Source organism: Pinus tabuliformis, chromosome Q, assembly GCF_031772625.1.
Source record: "Pinus tabuliformis cultivar Carrire ecotype Pingquan chromosome Q, CPIR1, whole genome shotgun sequence".
Taxonomy (NCBI): domain Eukaryota; kingdom Viridiplantae; phylum Streptophyta; class Pinopsida; order Pinales; family Pinaceae; genus Pinus; species Pinus tabuliformis.
In genome coordinates, this window is record NC_142296.1 from 1,168,693,566 (window position 1) to 1,168,712,486 (window position 18,921).

Sequence of the window (18,921 nt, forward strand, 5' to 3'; positions counted from 1 at the left end):
AGTGGTTTACTCTTATTTCATCTATGGTGGACACATCCACTTATATTTCCTTAAAGTAATCTTTCACTTGACGGATGGGCATGCCATCACTTGTGATCTTGCAAGTGCATATATCTCTCATTGTCAAATAAATAACTTGTTATTCATGATATAAATCAACAACTTGTTTCCAATTGAGGAAATCCCATTCACATTCTACCATCATAAGCATGATAACATCATCTAAATATCGAACGATAATCAAGTTCTTGTTAAATGTCATTAGTCTATATAGGCTTCAAAAATCCCATGACGTTAATATTATAGAATTGAACATACGAAGGTTGAATAAACTCGATTATTTTATCCCAAAGTCATTCCTGCTTCCATGCTTTGTCTTGAACAACCTCATAATAAAATGTGTTAATAAAATCAAGGTTTATTTTTTTTTTCCCTTAGAACAAGTTTCATGAAACAAGTTAATTTTAAACACCCTCTCACATAAAACTCCTCTAGAATATGTAGCATAACTAGTCACACTAGGAGATTAAATTAGATATATACACACCTTAAAATCTCAAAGGACATATAAACCTATCAATAGAATTTAGAAGCTAAAACATATATTTAAACTTAGCCTAATATTTGAGAAGGCTAACATTAACCTTGGCTTATGTTTTCTTTAATACGACCCAAATGAATTATAAGTGCCATAAATTTAAACGAAGTGGAGTAAAAATGGGCGCTATTGATATATAACAATTAACTAGGTGAATCCCATGGGAGGAAACACAATTGATGATCACCTTGTTATGAAGTATTGTATAAATCATGATATTCAAAGTTCAAATTCCATCCGGGTCAAACCAACAAAAAGAAAACAATTCACTAAGTGAAAAAAACATGCTTGCAATATATCAAAATGAAAACCATAGTGGAACTAAACATACTAAGTATGTTGTTACTCCTATAAAAAGTATTGTTTATCCATTTTCAATCTTGAGAAGACTCTACAAACCATTAGATAGAATACCCTTAGGTCAATGTTCACTCATGCAAAAATGATTCCAATGGAAAGGAAAATTCCTTCAATCACATCAATTTATTCAAATAGTACTAGTCAAGAAGCAAGAGCACTAGAGAGAGAAGAAAACACTCCCACCCAAAGAAAGGGACAATATAATGTTCAAATCATCATTTCTTACAAACACAAATATTAATAGATGTGTCCCTTTCGACCCCCTCAAGTTGCACATGAAATTTATTTTATGGTTCAAATTTTGACCCACGAAGAAAAGTCAAAATAGTTGTAAATAGGCCTAATAAATTAAAAAAAACACACACAAATGGGTCTCATTTAATATCCCTAGAACCAAACAAATTATAATTTTAATAATATGAAAACAAATTTTGGATTAATGTGTTTCGAAATGGTCAGTTTCATTTGGTTGTCATCAAGAATCAATTATGGAGTTGAGAACTTTGTAGAAAACCTTGCTTGATTCTAGAACGATTTATAACTACCATATGGTTATCTGTTCCAAGCTCAAATCTTCATGGGGGGACAATGTTGAACCAACTGACATCATTATTTCTTCACCACATACCTTGCCTTTCCTCTCTTCAAAGGTTGTAAGAGTCTTGCCTTCCATGGCACATGTCCTCACCATAAATTATTTGATTCAAAAAATATCAGAGGGGAAACTAATTCTCCCCCAACCTCTTCCTATCGGGTGCTAAAGGGATCAAATTGGTAAATAGAATTTCACTTTCCAACCTCTAGAAATGCTCTAGGCTACAACCTATAATATTGATTTTTCAGGTGTTGTGCATGGAATAAACACTTAAACTCTCAGCAAAAATAATTTTTTTGAAAGGAAAGCTTTCACGACCTTAGAGACTTATTACTAGCTGCATATTCAGAGGAACAAATGCTGATAATTTATTTCTATTTGCATATTTTGAATGTTCTAGACCCAAGCAAATAACACATTCCAACAATAGACAGGTTCTTACAAGCTTGATGTATAAGCCAAAAATGATTGCTTTCATGGCAATCTTAAGAAAATTGGCCACTATTGTCACTACATATTTTGAGATGTTAACACCTCTTATTAAATGGAAACTTTGTCCATATTTCATTAGAAACTCATTTCGTAATGGAATTTATGAGAAATGACCTTGGGAAAGAATATCGACAAGGCAACAATAAACCTCATCCCAAGAAATCAGTGATAAAGTCGCCACTTCAAGCTATTGGATTATTTATGGCTGACTGGGTTGGTTAGTTCCTTTGTGCATAATTAGTCTAAATCCAATATGAATAATGATGTTAAAAATCATTCATGCAAAGGTTTAGAGGTATGATTTCTACTCATAAACTAATCTTAACTCTATGATGATTTCTTTTGTTATGGAAGATTACCTCTGTTCTTGTGCACAAATGCAGAATTTAACTGATAATGGAAATATTATTGGTTAAATTTTATTAAATCAAATAGTATATTCCAAATAATAAATTATAATATTGTTAGTTAACCAATACTATAGTTCATTATCTTGGGATATTTCAGTAAACTTTCATATATTTAATAACAAAAGTAAATAGACATCGATTTGTATAATGCATTTGAAAGACAGACAAAAAGGATAGTTGTATTTTATATTATTTTCATTTGTTAGTTGTTAGGTCCCTATAATACTAGTGTAGCACCCTTATTGTTATTCTTAGTGTGGCCCCCTTATTGTTCTTTTTAATGTAGCCACCATATTATTATTGTTGTGTCCTGTAAAATGCCACTATTGTTATTGTTGTTCCCTTACATTATTATTGTTATGTAGGCTCTTATTATATTGTGACCCCTTAGACTCCTATATGTAGAGAGGAGGTATTTTTATTTGTATCATCCATGAATTGTTCATTTATGTGAAGTAAATGTGTTTTCCCCCTCGAAGATGCTAATTCTCAAGTTTTTGCTTTATCTTTTATTTTATTTTGTGATCTGGTTGCATAACATTTGGTATCAGAGCTTTGGATTCTAGGGTTTGACTACTTCAAACAGATCATCTTGGAATTTTCGCTATACATTATTTTATAAGAGGGTTTAGAAGCTGCAATTTCTAACACAAAGAGTTGAAATCTCTGTGAACTTCATGTAAACATTTTAGATCCTGGTTCACTATACTTTTTGAGATATGGTTCAAAGAACTTAAGGTTTTTTCAGGCTCCAAGATTCAATATCAAGCAAGTGACCTAGGGAACCACATCATATCTTTCTCTCTCAAAATTGGATTTAAATTTCATAAAACATGACTGAAAAGGAATGAAATTTAGTTTTTTGTATCTCATTTGAAGGTCAAAATAGTGACACACGACATTCTGTAAAAGTTAGCTCTACTGAACCAGTTGTTATAGACATATTTGGGCACTACAACCCCAATCTTAAATGTCGATCAACCAAGGGATTTTTAACCCCTAAAGGTGTTGTTTCATACCCTAAAGGATCATGGTCAACTGATTACATCATTCCCCAGAAGTTCCACTTGAAAAACCACTCAGAACAGGCCAAAACTGGACCATACTGACTGCTCCACTGTCAAGGTGTGATGCATACTGACTCCTACACTAGCCAGGTGCAATGCATACTGAATAAGCCTTCTGTGGGGTGCGATGAGAAAGAATGGACAAATGTCTGAGACAGTTTGCTAAGTGGATACTCATGGAATCTTCTAGAAACTTCTCCTATGACACTTGCCTCTCTGAACTCGCCTAGGGATGAGTAAGAGATTCAAGAAATCTCCAAGTGGAACCAAGAACTACAAGTGGAATGACATTAATAAAAAATTGAGAGATGACTCACACCCTTGCAGACATCTATAAATGGATCTCTCATTTGAGAGATCTGGAGGCTGGAATTTTGTAATTTGTAAGGAAGTGTTAATAGTTTGTCTTTGAGAGGGAACATTGTATTGTTGGGTGATCTTTCTTTCCATAAGGTGAAGAGGGCTTTGATGCTGGGAGGATGATGCTGGATCAGACAGATGGGTTGTAATCCTCTCTTCTATTATTAATAAAGTTCTTTGAGTTTTTCTCCATACAATTGTGTATTTGCGAATGTTGTTATTTGTAAATGCCATTGTATGCTCATTGTATTTCTGATTATGCAATGTTTATGATATCATAGATTGAGATGCTTTTATGGTGTTGTGTTACTTCGTTTCTACAGGTATTCTCTAAGCAAGACGAGTAGGAGAAGAGTTGTAAGCTCTGTCAAGGAGGAGAGAAATCAAGCAAGGAGTCAAGCGAAAGATCTAGGTTGGTCCCTTTGCTTCTCTCCTATCTATCATACATAGAGGAAAACACAAATTGCTTTGATTGTTTGTTTCTAGGATAGCTGCTAACCCTAGTGGGACTAGCAAATAAAAAAGACACTAGTTTACTAGACACGATCGTTTTGTAAACTTGTACTATGATTCAGAATGGTACATTAGAAGGAAGGTGGGATCTTGCTTGTCGATTCCAATTGAAGGAAGCGACCAGACTGCTTGGAGGGGGTACCGAATAAATTGTTGAGCTAACTCCTTGAGTAGTGGGAATTGGGGGATTCTCTTCCTGTTGTGAAGGAACGGGCGGATTGCCCCCGAGTTCATTGGACTCTGAAGTAATAAAAAGAATTTGAACGGTATCATTCTCATTCTCATTGGGAATGGTGTCCTCTGAAGGTGGACCTTTTGAAGGTAAAACTGGATCGATTGCTATCTCGAACCGTTGAGTTTGGTTTGGTGTGGACTCAGAAGATTCTTCACTCTCAACGATAGGTGTTTCGACTGAAAATTGAGTCATTTCAGTCGGATTTTCAACTAATAAAGGACTTGGGGAGAGTTTCCTGTATCCAAGTGGAAGTCTCTGCGGTGAAAGCAGGACAGTTATGTAAGATTCTCTTGGCCTCACCCAAAAGAGGACAACAAGGAAGGTGATGGTAGTCCAAGGGCTGTTAGATTACAATCTACTCCTTGGACGTGACTATGTTTATAGCATGGAAGCTATTGTTTCCATACTCTTTCGGGTGATGTGTTTCTCGCATGAAGGCAAAATTGTCCAGTTTATTGACCAGCTTTCATTTCCTGGTTCAAACACAGACCCAAGTCAAACATCATCCCTAAATGGTTTCTTTGCATCAAGAGTGTCTCTTCAACCTTCATTCCATCCACCTGATTGCAACGAGTAGTCTGGTGCATGTAACGAAGCTTGGGGGCATGCACCCTTGTCTATTTGGCAGACGAACCTAGATGAAAAGATAAGTTTCCCTGTAGGTTATGTGATTTGTCTTAAACACCATTCACCTTTGTCTGCGCTACGGACGAAGCCAAGGAAGTGTTTTGACTACTCTATGGACGAAACCGTCCTACCATATGAATTTCCCTGTAGGTTAAGTGACTGGTCCGACGCACCATTCACCTTTGTCTATTTGGCGGACAAAGCCAAGGAAGTATTTTGTCTAACAGCTCACGAAAAGAATCCTGCTTAACTGCAGTGATTTCCATATGGTTACCTGGAAACTCCCATTTTCTCGATGCCTGGGGGCATGCAAACCTTTTCATGCAAGCGAAAAACGACCAATTTCATTTTTTAGATTTTTTAGCTTTTTAGTTTTTCAACTTCTTCGGTTAGGTGATTGGTTTGATCCATCATTCACCTTTGTCTGTGCTACAGACGAAGCAAAGGAAGCATTTGAATCGTTCCACGGACGAAACCATCCTACCTAACCTTAGTAGTTCCTTAGCTTTCTAGTTTTTAGCTTTTTAGTTTGGTCATTTCTAGCTTACATAAAAAGGAAAAATGAGCAATGTTATCGCATGGTTCAAGCTCGTTAAAAAATAAACCTACCACTGAGCATATGTTCCCCCAGAGTTCAAGCTCATTAAAAAATAAACCCACCTTTGGTAAATAACCTTTGTGATTGCCATAATGTCAGCCTTTTGAGCCTTGGTTGTGTTCCTGCCATCACCGCCATTCTTTTGGCCGATTATATGCTTCCACTTGATTGTTTACACTTTTGAGGAACAACTGTGACGAGTGGTCCTGTTAGCCAGCCTCTTCACATCACCATGTTTTGAGAAGTTCCAAGCTCACCTAGAACTAGTTGCTACCCTAAGCACCACTTGTTCCTCAAAAAAACGAGTCCACTTTAAACTATTTTCAGAATCGTTAAATAAAGATTGTCAAGCAATTGGCCTCTCTAGCTCACTAAAGTGATTGGGAGTGCCATCCCTTCTGCATATTTTAATCTTTTTGGACTTGAGGGATTATCCCACAAAAATATCGAGCGCTTGTTTTTTTGGCTTGCTAAAATGATCGAAAAATCATCCCTTACGTATTATTTTATACTTTTTCAGACTTAAGGGATTATGCTACAGAAAAGGACCACTGGAGTTTCCTTTTCGTCCCTTTTCAAACTCTCGAAACATGAAAAGGACCGAGTTATCCTTGTCATTAAACTCATTAAAACAATAGCGAAAAACTTGTCCGCCCAGACAAGAACGAGTTTCATTGTTGCTAGGCTCGCTAAAACATGGCAACAAGTTTGCCCGAAGGGAAAATTATAGAACAAGCATATGTTATCCTCCTCAAGCTTGACAAAAATAAAGAGGTACTGGTCAACAATGACCAGGGAAAAATGGAAGAAAATTTAAAGAATTTTATTGGTAGCAGGTCGCTCTTGAACATGACACTTTCGCTCGATCACCATGATTGAGTCGGGTTGGGTTATTCTGTTCATCGGTCATATCATTGTTGGTCCGCCGTACCATCCATCTTTTGAGGTTAACGCTACCAATCCATCTCAGTGTCACTGATATGTTCAAGAGAATTCATTTAGAGAATTCACCATCCAATTAATGCCTCATCCACTGCAATACCTTCACCCTCCATTTTTCATGATTGCCATTCTTGAAACTTGTATCATCACATCGTTTTCACCTCCAGAAAATCATTTGCTTCGTTTCGTGTCGTTGATGTGGGATACATTAAGGCCCTCTTACGACGGGTCACTTCTTGTTAACATCAGCTCATTATCCAAGAAGTTGACTTAGAAACAACCCTTTCATTACTTTGAATCTTGCATGCCTCATTGGCAAGTTTCTCTCTTCCGGTGACAGGTTTACATCAATGGCCTTCGACTGAGATATTTTGCATGGTGTTCGACATCGGATCATATATTCACACCACGTAAATTGTACTGTAGTACCTTGAGGGTCATTATCATTATCGGTGATTCCTCTCGCGTCTATTAACAACTTACATTATTGGTTGGTAATCAGGCAATACCTTTCCATGTTCGACTTCAGGACATCTTTTCACATGGATCAATTTGTACATCGAGCGAAGATTGAACGAGTTTGAAGACCCCATATCTTATTTCATCCATCTGGGCTGCGATATATTCAGGAATACAAAGACATCAAATGTACATAGAAGCCGCACAAATGATCATCCAAGTTAAGGGATGATGACTCTACATATAAAGAATCACCAGTCTACAACTGAAAACGATTATCTGTTTTATGTACATGAAAATGAATTTATAAAGCTGAGCATGGGAATGCCCGCCTTAATTATATCATGGAAAATTATATTGTGATGATGTATTGTATTGTATCTTATACATGTCACCTTCTAGTTCGAATACCTCGGATCCTCATGATAAAGCATTTCACCCGACATCTAAAGATTTACGACTTCATGCTTTAGGGGGAAACTGTTATAGAAATATTTGGGCACTGCAACCCCAATCTTATATGTCTATAAACCAAGGGCTCTTTAACCTTAAAAGTTTTGTTTCATACCCTAAAGGATCATGGTCAACTGATGACATCATTCCCTAGAAGTTCCACCTGAAAAACCACTCAGAACTGGCCAAAACTGGACCATACTGACTGCTCCATTGTTAAGGTGCGATGCATATTGACTCCTACACTAGCCAGGTGTGATGCATACTGAAGAAGCCTTTTGTGGGGTGCGATGAGCGAGAATGGACAAATGTATGAGATAGTTTGCTAAGTGGGTACTCATGGAATCTTCTAGAAACTTCTCCTATGACACTTGCCTCTCTGAATTCGCCCATGGATGAGTAAGAGAACCAAGAAATCTGCAAGTGGAACCAAGAACTACAAGTGGAATGAAACTAATCAAAAACCTAGAGATGACTCACACCCTTGCAGACATCTATAAATGGATCCCTCATCTGAGAGATCTAGAGGTTGGAATTTTGTAATTTGTAAGGAAGTGCCGATAGTTTGTCTTTGAGAGGGAACATTGTATTGTTGGGTGATCTTTCTTTTCATAAGGTGAAGAAGGCTTTGATGTTGGGAGGATGATGCTAGATCAGACAGCTGGGTTGTAATCCTCACTTCTATTATTAATAAAGTTCTTTGAGTTTTCCTCCATACAATCGTGTATTTGTGAATGTTGTTATTTGTAAATGCCATTATATGCTCATTGTATTTCTAATTCTACAATGCTTATGATATCATAGATCGAGATGCTTTTATGGTGTTTTGTTACTTCGTTTCTACAGGTATTCTCTAAGCGGGACGAGTAGGAGAAGAGTTGCAAGCTCTGTCAAGGAGGAGAGAAATCAAGCAAGGAGTCAAGCCGAAGATCCAAGTAGGTCCCTTTGCTTCTCTCTTATCTATCATACATAGAGGAAATCACAAATTTCTTTGATTGTTGTTTCTAGGATAGTTGCCAATCCTAATGGGACTAGCAGATCGAAAAGACACTAGTTTTCCCAGAAACACCAGTCTATAATCAAGACATCGTGGGAGATTTGGAATAATTTTTTCTTGAAGAATCCAATGTTGGTATGACTTGTGGCATTGGAAAGAAGACTCAAAGTGATACCATAGGAAAAAAATTTCATACTTTGAGATCTAAAATTATAGAGATACAACCGTTTCAATATCGAGCTCCTAGAAAGCAAGAGAAAGGTGTGTATTTTTTAAAAATTTCTCTAACTTTTGTTTGAGAAATTAGTTTGAAGTGATTCAAAGGGCCTAATGAAGCATAGATATCATTGTTTGATTCTGAAATTACTTGAAACAAAAAAATGGACACACCTAGTAAGAAAACATAAAGCTCTACTATGACACATGAAGAAGATAAAGAAATGCAACATGATATATCAAAATTACGAGACCAAGTGCCAAAAATTTCACTCTTGAAAGAGTAACCAAAAACTGAACTAGAAGCTAATATGGATGGTATAGAAGGAGAATAAAACGAAACATGGAAGGTTTTAAGGATGGTTTAAAAGTAGATATGAGAATTTTTAAAGTAGATATGGACTCGATGAATGCCAAATTGGAAGGGTTGAAAAAGTTGTTGCAAGAAAGGCTTCCCAGTGGTGACAAGGTAATCCATGAAAATCATGACGAGGAAAAAAGGAATATGAATTATGATTTTAGAGACTTCAATGTTGGGTTTAAAACACACCACACTCCAAAGATCAGCATAATTAAGTTTGGTGACAAGGATATGGCAACATGGATACTATAGAAGGAGTAATTATTTGATCTACATGATGTGTCACACATAGAAAAGGTGTGAAATGCATATTTATATGTAAAACAAAATCAATTTTTGTGGCATTGATGACTTTGTTCTCATAATTTAATTGTCACTTAGACAATCTTTGCAGAAGAATTAGTAGCACATTATGATGATACAAAGAGAAATAACTTCTTTAGCCAATTGATTAATCTCAACAAAAAAGGTTCAATGGTAGAGTGCATAACTTATAAAGATTGAATATCAAGGTAAATGATATTTGAGAGGAGCATAGGATTGATGTATTCATAGGGAATTTAAAGGATAATACCCAATATGAGGCTCATGTTTGGGAACCTGATTCATTGGAGAAGAAATTGAAGCTAGCAAGAAAAGTTGAAATAAAAATTATGATATCAAGGAAGTATACCACTCAAAACTATAAAGATGGAAGTGTTGTTTCTCCTAGCCTCCTAAAACCTACAAGGTTGATACCACAAAAACTAGAGGAAAAAAAATCAAAAGTGATTTGTTATAGTTATGATAAAAAATAAACTAAAGGTCATAAGTGTGATGAGAAGAAATCATTTTACATAGATTTTGAAGAGGGGTAAGAGAAGGAACAAGAAACATCAAAAGAAGAGGATCTACACCAAGAACCAACCCCATAGAAAGAAGAAATGAATTTGACGATATATTATAATGCATTGGAAGGAATTACCACTCCTCAAACTTTCAAGATAGAAGAATATATCAAGAAAAAAAAGGTAGTAGTTTTGATTGATTCTAGTAGTACCCATAATTTTATTCATTGTAAAATATCCAATGGATTGAATTTCTTTCTATATCCAACACCAGAGTGTCAAGTGCTGGTTACAAATGGAGGAACTATAAATTACTTAGGGAAGTGTTATATTATCAATCTAACCATGGGGGAATATGTTTTGTATAGTCCAATGGTTTCCATTCCAATGGGTGGTGTTGATGTTGTATTAGGAGTCCAATGGGTACAATCTTTGGGCACGATAACTTTTAATTTTGAAGAAATTTTCTTGAAATTTTCCTGGGAAGGAAAGGAAATTGAATTAAGGGGAGTTTAAAGGAAACCAAGGATAATAATTATCTTTAATGTCATGATAAATATTTTGAAGAAAGAACAATGAGACATAATTGCACAATTATTCTCACAAGATGTTCAAACATCAAAATCATCCATTTCTCCAGATCTCCAGAGAATCATGGACAATCATTCAAAGATATTTGAGTCTCCCAAAGGCCTCCCACCTATTCATGATAATTATCATGCTATTCACTCTATTCCAAGAAGTGTTTCTCCAAACATGATGCCTTACAATTATCCCTATTCCTAAACGAAGTGAAATTGAATGTATGGTTACATAAATGTTAAAGGCTTGTATAATTCAACCTAGCCAAAGTTATTTCTCTGCTCCAATATTATTGGTGCACAATAAGAATGGATCATGGCATACATGTCTGGATTATAGGGAGTTCAAGAAGCTCACTATTAAAGATAAATTTCCCATTCTTGTCATTGATGAATTATTAGATGAATTACATGGAGCAATTTACTTCACCAAGCTAGATATTCATTCATCAAACTAGAATGAAGACTAAAGACATTCTAAAAATAACATTTAGAACTCATGAAGGTCATTATGAATTTTTGGTCATGCCTTTTTTCCTTACTAATGCACCTTCCACATTTCAAGGTTTGATGAATTCCATTTTCAAGCCCTTCCTTAAAAAAATTGTTTTAGTATTTTTTCATGATATACTAATCTATAACAAGTCTTTGAAGGATCATGTTCAACATGTTGAGAGGGTGCTCAAATTATTGGAGGAGAAACAATTATATGAAATAATCTCCAAATGTCTTTCTGGAGTATTGGAGGTGGAATTTTTGGGTCATATTGTATCTCATGCGGGTGTTAAGGTAGACCCTAACAAAATTAAGGCCATTAAGGAATGAAAAACCCCCACAAAATCCTAAAGCATCTTCGAGGATTTCTTGGGTTGTCAATGTATTATCAAAATTTTGTTAAGAATTATGGGATAATAGCAATGTGTCTAACAAAATTACTGAAGAAATATGCATTTTCTTGGACTCCAGAAGCAACTAAGGCCTTTGAACAACTTAAAGAGGAAATGTGCCAAGCACCGGCCTTAGCTACACTAGAATTCACAAAAACTATTATTATGGAATGTGATGCCTCAGGAAATGGAATTTGTGTTGTTTTAATCCAAGAAGGAATACCCATTTCTTTTGAACACTGTCCAATCAAGGGAAAGTATTCACAAAAGCCTATTTATGAGAAAGAAATGTTGGCAATACTACATGCACTAAAGAAATGATGACCTTACCTAATGGGAAGACACTTCAAGGTAAAAAAAAATTATGATAGTATTCAATACTTTTTGGAACAAAGATTATCTTAAGAAGAGAAAAAAAAATGGGTCACAAAGATATTGGGTTATGACTTTGAAATAATATACAAAAAATGAAAGCAAAATGTTATTGCAGTTGCACTCTCAATAAATGGTGAGGATGTGGAAGCATTTCTCTTTTCCATTTCTATTATCCAACCTGATTGGATAACTGAAGCAAGGAATGAATGGAGGAATATCGAAGAGGTGTGGAAAATCATTCCAAAGTTGTAGCAAGAGCCCAATACATTTTATACATTTATCTAGAAAAATGATTCATTATGGTACAAAGATCGCTTATATCTATGTAAGAATTCTCAACTCAAACAAAAGATTATTTTGGAATTGCAGACCTCCCACCTAGGAGGGAACTCAATATTTTTAAAAACTTACCACAGGGTCAAGAAGGAATTTTATTGGGATGGCCTTAAATCTTATATTCAGAAGTTTGTGGCATTATGTTTAGTTTTCCAGAAAAATAAAGTTGAGATAATTAAGACCATGGGTCTGTTACAACCTTTATCTATTCCAAGTCAGGGTTGGGAGGAGGTCCCAATGGATTTTATCATAGGTTTACCCAAGTCCAAAGGATTGAGTGCCATCATGATGGTAGTTGGTAGACTTACTAAGTATGCACACTTTTGTGCATTATCTCATCCTTTTAAAGCCATTACAATTGCTACTAAATTTATGGAAATAATTCAAAAGCTACATGGAAACCCAAAGATTATTATAGTTACAAATATCCCATTTTGACTGGAAATATTTGGATGAAATTATTTTATTGTCTGGGTACTTAATTAGCTCATAACTCATCTTATAATCCTCAATATAAAAGGCAAACTGAGATAGTGAACATATGTTTGGAAGGATATCTTCATTGCTTTCTATATAATAAACAAACAAAATGGATCAAGTGGTTACTATTGACAAGGTTGATCCTCTCTGCGGACAGAGATAATCCCTCTAGTCCAATGAGTGGGTCTAGAAACTTGAGAGGACAGTCAACTAGACATCTTCCTAGATTTTGAATGAAAAATAGAACAAGAGAGAAGGCCTACCTTGCTCTGATGGTAATCTGATTTCATTTGTTGAGATCCTCAAACTGCTTGTGTCAAGGTCTTGTTCCTGCTTCTTTCAGTGCTTGTGTACCTGCACAAACAACAAAGAGACAACAAAGCATGCCAAAACCAATAGCAAATCCAATAATAAGCTATTTAGCTGATCAAGGAATACCAAACAAATACATACATAAACATATATATTGGGAAGATGAACCAACAATTGTATTATTATTTAAAGAATAAAGGGGAAGCTTACAACCATAGCCTTGATGTTGAAAGGCTATCCTTGAGTGGTAATCCAAGTCCAAGCCAAGAAACTCTCCAACACTCCTTCTCCAAGTCTAATGAATAACCTCTAAGCACAAGCTCAACATAGGGGTGCAAATGGAAAAAGATCATCCATTTGGGAATGGTAGAAGGAAAATTTATAGGCTGGGAGAGGGAGTTAGACCTCCTCCAAAGATAAGATTAGGCCCACATCTTAAGGAGGTAGCTCATAGGGATGAGACAAAGAGGTCAAATTAGGAGGATTCGACCTCATCTATGTGAAACCACCTCCAGCTTGCTACTTTAGAAGCTTCTAGATCATGAAGCTTCTCATCCTCTTTGGGAAAACTTCCTTTTTGAGACCATTGTGAGTATGAGAGAGAACAAAGTGATGCTATCATTGGATTAACAAGGTGCAACAAGAAATCATTGTGGTTTTGAGCTTCATAAGGGTGATGATTCTCATTTTAGTGTTTCATGAGCTATTTCTTCAGGGAAAGCTCTAGATATTTTCCAAGAAAAGTTAAAGGAGGGATCTGAGTTGTATACATTGATGAGTATACTGTATAATGATCATGTTTTGGGCACTTCAAGGTATGCCACAAGGAAGTGTAGGCAGCATGAAAAAATAATGTGTAACAGATACCCCCTAAAGCATGAAGGCAGAATGAGGAGTGATGGCTAAAATGATTTACGAGCTTTTGGCAAGGATGAGGACGCATACTATCAGGAAACCTGCAAATCAAGGATGCATATACATATACATATTTGAGATTAGGTCATGAATCCATGACATGGACACAACCACTCAGATGATGAAGAATATATAAAAAGATCCATGGTATGGACACAACCATCCAGATAACAAGGATCAGTATAAATATTAAGTCACGCGGTATGGTCACAGCCACCCGTATAATAGAAACATGTGTACAATCATGAATAACATAAAACTCCATGCAGCCTGAGCCATAATAGATAGGACTCAGGGTCTTCCACTCCATCTTGACCCAATCAATGTATGAATCCCAACATGCGAATAAATGTGTTGAAGTCGAACATGCTAGAAAACCACCTGATTACCAACCAATGACGTGGACCATTAACAGGTACAAGAGAAACCACCAATAATGACAATGGCCCTCAAGGTACAATAGTACAATCTGTGAATGTGATAATGAAGTTGAGGTCGAACACTTGTGGAATCACCTGATCAAAAGCCAATAATGAAGACTTGTAGTCAAATGCGAAGAATTGGCCATTAAGGCATGCCATCTCTAAGGTATTGAAAGGGAGTTCCTAAGTCATCTTCCTGGATAGTGAGCTGAAGTCAATAGGAAGTGACCCATTGAAGGAGGGAAATGATGAATCCCCCATCATCGGCACGAAAAAAGGAATAAAGTGGAATGATATTCATGATTGTAGCAATGACTCAAACAATGTATATGTAAATAACTGCAAATTGGACTTCTCTTGAACATATTGGCGACACGACTCTGAATTGTGGCAACATTTGACTCAACACGGGACTAAAGGTCATGATGACAGTGTGGAATAGTCAAATGAGAGGCAATATTGATCACCCAAACTTGGGAGGACAAGTGACTAAGTGAGGATATCCCAAACCCGACATGAGAGCAGAAGAATGTCATGTTCAAGAGTGACATGCTGCCTATACAAAGGATGTCTCGTCTTCATTTTCCCCCACTATTTCAAGTGAGTACCCCAATTATTTTTAATCACAAGCTTGAAGGGGATATCATATGCCTGTTATGTAAGTTCATTCTTCCAATGACTCCATCCTAGTAAGTTTTACGAGCTCTAGGAAGGAGAAGCTCGGTCCCGTCATGGTGACGAGCCTTTTGTAGTAAAATTTTAACAAGCCCGATGTAAGAATAACTTGGTATCTTTTTCATATTTAGAGATTTTGAAAAAGAAACGAAAAAGGAAACTCCAACATGTCCCTTTTCGTAATTTTTCGCTCGAACCTGAAAAGGTAGAAAATAATATACGAGGGAACCTCTTGACCATGTCGACCAAGGTGTACCTTTTTCGTAAATAGTCAGTCTCATCCTGAAAAAGTGGTAAATGTATACTGAGGTGACATCGATTCATTTACTTTAACGAGTTTGAAATGACAAGTACTTGGCATTATTTTCAATTTTCAAGAGTCAGAAAAGAGCTGAAAGATGACTCCAGGGGGGTTCCTTTTTCGTTTATTTAAGGAGTTTGAAAAAGAGATAAAATAAAACTCCTAGAATCTGTCAATAATGATCACTGTTCACATTAAAGGCACCTGTAACTGCACAAGAAACACACCCATAACCGATATCCAGAAAATATTAAAATATTACAAAATATTTGACAAAACAACTTTCAAAACTTATAAATAGGAAAAGGTAATTTCATTTTTAATCATTTTACCAAACTGAGCTCTGAAAGTGTTTTTTGTGCCCTAATTTCCTTGATTTTCTAGTGTCTACTATGGGAGATCTTGGGTACCATTTCACGATCTGTCTGCAATAGGCAAGAGCCTCATCTCTGCTCTTGCATTTCATTACCTTTTTATGCGATTTTATCGGTGAATTTTAAGCTAGAGAAGAGGATTTTTAAAATCTAGGTCACCGACGACCATCACGGGTATGGTCATTGGACCTGCAATGGTTGCAATTGAGCCCAAAGTCTCACACGATGCCATCACATTGTTTTGAAAAATAGGTGCGATGGCGCATAAATAATTTTTTGGAGGTTAAAACTCGTTTTAAAGAAAAAGAATGTTGATTTTTATCCATCGAAAAAGCACTAAAAACGGTTTAAATGTTGTTTGCAGGAGAAATATGGTCCTAGAGTGGAAATAAAGACGCCACGAGGCCGAGGATCACCAAGAATATCAATATCTGGCATGTATAAATTCTTTGAGGAATTGTGGCCTACTGAATTTTTCTGGACCACAGGATTGAGGGCACAAATGGAGTTGCTACCTTATCTGACCAGCCTTCTGGATGTAGATTGAGAGATCTTCATCATCAAAGGGAAAGAAGTGGAAATGGATGAAATTGACATCTATTTCATCACAAGATTATCCTGTCGAGGATAAGCTATTCAACTCTTTGGATCTCACCAATGAGGTGTAGTACTAGGAGTCTAGTCCATATATATTGTCCTGGAGTTGAGATAACCAACGAAGGTAAGGTGAAGATTGCAACAATTGGCAATAACCTCATTCTAGGAACAATATTGTTCACCATGGCATGTGTATCTGGCACACAAGCTCTTCATGAGGCTTCCAAGTCTCAGTTTCAGTACGCTATTTCTTGTTTGACCCCCACCATCTTCAACTGGTGTGGAGGTCTTTTGGGGAACATGAAACACCAACTAACCAAGGGTAAGCACAGACAATTGAAGCAGTTCGAGTTTGGTTCCATACTAGTGACCTTCTTCTTGGAGAGAATACCACTCTCTGGTATCAGTGGGAAAAGGTACCACATCCTACCCCCTAAGATGTGAGTCTCGTGAGATGGAGCCAGCTCATGCCTCGAGGAGGCACGACCAACATATGCCCTACCCTCCACAATTATTTGCTTGGCTTGAATGCCAATTACGTATGGTGGATGACTATTTTTATGCCAGTAAGGATTTCAGAGGGGATTCAGATCTACCTCTGCCACTAGGCGAACAATGGACCGACGCAGGTAAAAACTTGTTTTTTGGATTTTTTTCAATTTTTTTTGAGAATGTAATCTAAGACTCAATTTATGATAAATGTGCAGATGTGGGACCAGAGAGATGACTAGGCAAGTCCCCAATATCACGATGAGATGCCCATCTGATAGTGGCTGCAGACTACGAAGAAGGGGATGACCCCTCAGCCGAGATGCAGCACAATCTGGAGGCAATCACCCAAGGGGTTCTAAATTATGCCACCATCGACTATGTTCCACTGCATTGGTAGGGACATACAGTCGGAGTCTCTGCGAGACTGCATCAACTGTTAGGTTGAGTGATTAGAGCAGTTACATGCTACCATGAGCACCGCACAGTTTGATAGCTCTTCTAGATTTTTACACATTTTGTAGGCTTTGAAAGCCAAGTGTCTCAGAACACTCTATTTTTTAACATTTTGATGTAAACACTCCGACAGACATGATATATATATATATATATATATATATATATATATATAGATATGCATGTTTTATTTCTACTTATCTGTTCATAACATGATTTAGTTTTACAAATGACGCAAATGTCTATCAAGAACAAAATTTTCTAATGCATCAGTTAATATATTTAAATTACATGGAATATGTGGATATGTAATGTAATCAAAATTTCTTTCTAGCAATCTTACACGTAGATACATACACAATATTTGTGGATTTCTTACTGAATAATGATTGTTTAATTGTAACACAATGAGATGTGAATCCAACTTAACAACTAAATCCCTAATCCCAAGAGCAACTGCTTCTGACAAGAGTTCAATAATTGCACTATACTCAATGACATTATTGGTTGTTTGACCAAGGTAGTTACCTTGTAAGTTAACCAAATCGCCATTAGGGTCATAGAGTACCCATGCTACAGAAGAGAGGTTTTGTGTGCTATGGAAAGCACCATCAACAAAACCAATGTAATGACCTGATGACATCTGCCAACCAAGTGGAACACAGGGTAAGCAGAAAAACATATGTCTACAAAGCAAACAAAACAAACCAAAAATCAAAACGCACACTAATGAATTAACACACTAATGTACAAAAGTTATCATTTGAATTTCATGCATAATACTTTTTGAGATACAACCCATTGTAGGGCTGTGACAATGCATTTCCCTCATAATCACATAGCTCATAAGAACCTTTATGTAAGACATGTTTGACAATGTAGGGCCCATGCCACATAGGTTTGAACTTGCGTGCCCCAAACTTATCATTGGCTTGATCATAAAGAAGTACCAGGTTGCCGTCAGCCAAAGTGCATGGAGAAACGGTTTGGTCAAAATTAGCTTTGACTCATTTCTTTTGAGCTTCGATAATCATCACAACAATGTGACGAGTCTCATCGAGTATCTTAAGATATAGTAGCCATTCCTATTTAGGTGAGATATTCGGAAGAATTTCGATAGCTAGCTTGAGCAAAGGGATTTCACATTCGATTGCAAGAGTTGCCTCTAAACCATACACCAACTGGAATGGAGTGAATATAGTGGTCGTCTTAGCCAAGATTCGCTAGGCCCAAAGAGATGAGAAAAGCATTAAATGCCAATATTTTATGTGCTTCCCAATGGTACGTTGAAGCATAGTAATCAAAACCTTATTGACTGCTTCAACTTGGCCATTGGCCTGTGGATAATATGGAGACGAGCTATCATGGCAAAGGGCCAACTGAGCAGTTAACTCTGCCATCATGTGTTGACAAAAATTTGATCCATGGTCAGTAATGATAGCTTGAGGGACACCGAAACGTGCTATAACGTGGTTAAAAAGGAACTGTGTGGCAGTAATACTATCAACATTATATGTAGGCATTGCCTCGGCCCATTTCGTAAAATAGTTGATGGTGACAATGATATAACCATGCCCCCCGACTGAGCGAGGGTTACATGTCATAAAATCA